Below are 4,826 nucleotides of genomic sequence, written 5' to 3'. Positions count from 1 at the left end.
AAGAGGTAGAAGATTTAAATGAGACTGTCTCCTGAGAGGAGTCAATTTGTCAATTTAGAGAGAATATGCTTTCACCTTTGAAGCAGTCAGGTACCAAAATGATGCCACTTGGAGTAGGCAGGGCTGGGAATTGCTCCCATAGGCTTTGACAGATCTGTTCACACAAGAGCCCTGGAAGCAGGGCCTGGAGAGACAGCTGGTCAAGGGCAATGTCTCTGCCTGATTTTACAGCATGTTTAACAGAGCTTTCCCTTCTCTTTGCAGCCCTGTGTGTGGTGTCCTGGGTGGGACCATCCTGCCACACGCTGCCTGCCCGGTGGCACCGGGGTGGCTTTGCACCAGGCCCCTGGGCCTGCAAGGCCCCTGTGCCCTCAGCCAGAACTGTGACAGGTTAGAGGGAATTTAATGAGTTCTCAGCAGCATCAAAGGCCCTGTGAGAAGTAATTAGTGCTGTGAGGTGAAATTAGAGGGTTTAATGCTTTTTGGCAGAGGATCAGGTGCTGCTGTACAAACTCCCACCCAGAGTGTGGCAGCCCAAGGCATCAGGCAGAGGGGATGAGGTCCCACGCGGCTTTTTGTCCAAAATCAGCCTAAACCACCTTCCCTCCTAATGCAAATAACTTCTTTTTGGTGCCTTCTTCCAGAAACAGGGAAAAAATTGAGAGAGGGGGACCACCAGCCCTGAAATGCTGAGAAAAAAGAGCTCTGTTCTACAGGGATGCTGTGGAGGGGGCTGGAGTCAGCGTGTGCCAACTGGCGAGTCCCTCCTGCAACTGCTAACGTGCTCCTGATTTTATTTAATTAATTAGCAGCGGGGGGAGAATGTGTAATCAGGGCTGTGCTGCTGGAGTAACAGGAAACAAGACGTTCTCTGGGTGCTGGAGCTGCTCTCAGGTACTCATGGCTGTGCTCACCAAGGTAACAGGGCAGTGACTCAGAGGAGGAGCAGCTGCTGGCACCCTGCCAGCCCAGCACTTGGATTTTGCTGCTCCCAAGGTCCCTGCAGCAGCTTTCCAACCAGGAATGGTGTGGAAAAGGGTGCTGAGCCCATGGGATGTGATGAGATGAATTTTCCACATTGCAATGTAAAATACTTTCTTCCTTTTCAGTTTCAGGGAAATTATCCATTATTTGATTTCTGGTACCTCTTAGTTTGGGTAATTCCTGCTAGTCCCCTTCATGTTCCCTTGAATACTAAAAAGAGGCTAATACTAAATACTTGACAGAATCAGAAAAAGGTTTGGGGATATTTGAAAACCATCATGAAACCATCATATATTGCTGCCCTCCCTTAATTAAAGTTTCTTCCTTTTTATTTTATATTTTTTGGGGTGATCTTTTCACCTCTTTTTTTTTTTTCCTCTAACTGTGCTGCTGCTATCTCACTGCCAAGCTCACAAAGGAACCCCAAGAAATCAGCCAGCCAAGCAGATAAGAAATCAGATATTGTAGAGCACAAAGGTTTAGTAAATACAGAGAGCTTGGGAAAAAAAAAGGATTTGCAAAATGGTGGGAAGCTGCTAAGGTTAAAAGAAAAGGGATTTGGGATGGGATTACAAAGGGGAAACCCTTTTCTGAAGAGAAATAAAATACCTTGTGCTCTAAAAATATTTTAATTAATTCAGGGCAATTATAGAGAAGGAATAAGAATTTGCATTAGGTAAATGGGAAACCCTTACAGCCAGTGGACTCTGTTCAGAGCCCATTGCAAAGCTGTGCCTGGTGCATTTAGGCTCTGATTTTCCCATTGTTTTTTGGTCTCTTTCACGTGAGGAATAACAGGGAAGATCTCTGACCCAGAAAGCATTTAACAAGCTGTGGTAGGTAGGACTTGCAGGGTCCAGCTGGCTGCTGACCCTCATGGTGGCTTTCCTCCCCATGTCTGTGGAACTGAGCTTCTTTCTGGCCTGTTAGAGAAGAGCCAATCTTTAATGAAAACTCAGTTACTCCAGCCTCATTAGCCCGGATCGTATTTCACTGTTCCCTGGAACGCAGGCAGAGGTGGGACTTGTGCTTGCTTCATTACACAGGCAGAGGTGGGACTTGTGCTTGCTTCATTACAAATGCAAAATGCCACCGGGTGGTCGCTCTCGGGAACAGACAGTGCCTTACACTCCAGCGTTTGTTCTCGTGGAATGCAAAACCCTCCCCCAGATCCATCCCAATGACTCCATCAGCCACCCCAGACAGGGCAGGTCTCTGCCCACCCTTTGCCCTGGCAGTGCTGATCCCTCCTGGTGATGCCCTCCCCTTCTCCTGGCAGCGTGGGGGGGATGCAGAGCTGGACTCAGGGAACCACAGGGCTTGAGGGTTCCTGTGTCCTGGCATTGTGTTGATAAAAATTAATGAACCATGTAGCTCTTGTCTCTCAATTGTTGTACTCTGGCTGCTTGCTGGAATTGGTAGAGGATGTGGAGCTGCTGGAGTCAGTCCAAAGGAGGCTGTGAAAATGCTCAAAGGGCTGGAGCGGCTGGGACTGTTCGGTTTGGAGAAGAGAAAGCTCCAGGGAGATCTTTGAGCTCCTTCCAATGCCTGAAGGTGCTTGAGGAGACCTGGAGAGGGACTTTGGACAAGGGTCTAAAGTGACAGAACAAGGCGGAGTGGGTTCAGCCTGACAGAGGACAGGTTTAGATGGATATCGGGAGGAAATTATTTTCTGTGAGGGCAGTAAGGCCCTGGTACAGGCTGCCAAGAAAAGCTGTGGCTGCCCCATCCCTGGAGGTGTTCCAGGCCAGTTGCACAGTGCTTGGATGAACCTGGGATAATGGAAGGCAGGGGGGATGGAATGAGATGGTCATTCAGTTCCTTACTAACACAAACTGTTCTAGAATTCTATGACTGGGCTGCTGAACCCAGCCAAAAGAAGAGCTACATTGCTGAGGTTAAGTGAAGAAGGGGATTAAAACCACCTGTGTTTGCACTTTCAGTCCCTTCCAACATCAATTAAGATTGTTCTGATAAAGACCCGGGCAGTGCTCAAACAGCTGCTGAAGTTGTTCCCAGCTGTATCTCTGGGTAGGATCACAAAGGAGCCTTTGTTGTTCTTCAGTCCTGGCTGAAATTTAAATCTCAGCAGTGCAGCTCAGAGGGTGACATGTGCTGGCACTGGGGCCACTGGGTGGGACTTGTTTTCAGAAAAATGGGAGATGCAGAGGAGAGGTTCCTGAATACAGTAACTCTGCCTACACCCAGAAGTGAGGTATCTGCCCAGGGATTTCATATTCACCGACTGAGAGGGAAATCTAATCAGGGCTTGCTAATTTTCATGAAGTCAAACACCTGGGATTCACTTCAGACTCGCATTTTCCTGGAATAATTCAATACAAACGTTGTATATTTGTACACAGGCACTTGACTTTTCTGTTGTTTGATGAGAGTACAATTTGTCTTCCTCTTGTGGTTCCTGCAATCCTTCCTCTCCTGTGGTTTTCAGTTGAATTACCAACCTCTACCCCAGGAATATTCATCTGTTGTGTTTTGGATATTGTTGTTCTTCAAAGGAAAGCAAACAATGCCAGTTTAAGCCATCCCTCTTCCTAGGCACATTTTATTGGAACCAAGTCCTGCCTCAAACCAGAATCCAGTCTCTTCTCCATTGTTGTGTACCTCTATTATTTTTCTCATCGTTGCTTTTCCATTTCTTATTACTATGCAGCTCTCAGTCTTGAGCAACATCATTCAGAATTACACAGAATTCACATACTGGTGCATTTCTATTCATATCTGCTTGTTACCTAATCCCAACCAGCTCTCTGTTGAACATCTGCTTTTACCTGGGCTGACAGGTGTATTTTTTAGCTGCAAATATTGCAAATCAGGGGTGCAGAATTTTTCTTACTCTGTGAATCTGATCAAGGTCCTTTTCCAATGTGTCACTGAACAATGAATTCTCCCTTTCTCCCAACAACCTCCAGTGCTGTTTTTGGCTAAGATAAACCACACAGTGCTGTTTGGAGTCACTCCCCATCTGTTTTTCCATCTCACCCAGTGGCTGGGGTAGGATGGTTGGTTGGGTTGTGCAGACAGTGCACTGCACCTTCCCCTGCTGGTGCCCAGCCTGGATCATGGCACGTTGGATCCATGGGATCCATCCTTTGCCATGCTATGTGATCCTCCATGCAGTAGGGATAAAAAGCCCAGCACTGGGGAACCCCAGGTGCTGCAGCAGTGATATTTTTGGGAGAAACACAGAGCTGTGCATGGCCAGCTTGATGTCTGCGCTGGTGTGAGCACCAGGCCTGATGTGCTGAGCCCAGTGCTCACCCTGGCTGGGACACTGAGTCAAGGAGCTTTGCAAGAATTGTTCAGCTTGAAAAAGCTCTCAAAGTTCATGGAGTCCAACCATTCCCCCAGCACTGCCAAGCTCACCACTAAACTATGTCCTCAGCTGCCACATCCTTGCTTCTTTTAAATATCCCTAGAGATGGTGACTCCAGTGCCCTGGGCAGCCTGTGCAAGTGCTGGACAATCCTTTTGGTGAGGAAATTTTCTTAATATCCACTCTAAGCCTCCACTGGTGCAATTTGGGGCCGTTTCCTCTTGTCCTGTACCTGGGAGAAGACACTGTGCACACACACACACACACAGGGACAGATGAGCAGGGGAATGGAAATTCCCTTGGACTCCTCAAGCAGAAAATCATGTGGAGGATCCTTCTTTTTGCACAGCAGGTGAAAACTGAAGCAGTGACATGTATCCTAACTATGGAGGTGGGGGTAGAAAGATGCTTTGAAAGGGGATAAAACTTGCTGCCTGGCTTTCCTCTGTGAGCAAGTCCAATTTCTTTCTCTCTCTTTTTTTATTCTTTTGGTGCTGTGTTATTCCTC

The sequence above is a fragment of the Melozone crissalis genome, unplaced genomic scaffold (genome assembly GCF_028551555.1).
Source record: "Melozone crissalis strain CALT ecotype California unplaced genomic scaffold, PUWL_Pcris_2 ptg000109l_1, whole genome shotgun sequence".
Taxonomy (NCBI): Eukaryota; Metazoa; Chordata; class Aves; order Passeriformes; family Passerellidae; genus Melozone; species Melozone crissalis.
Note: the sequence above shows the minus strand (reverse complement) of the source record.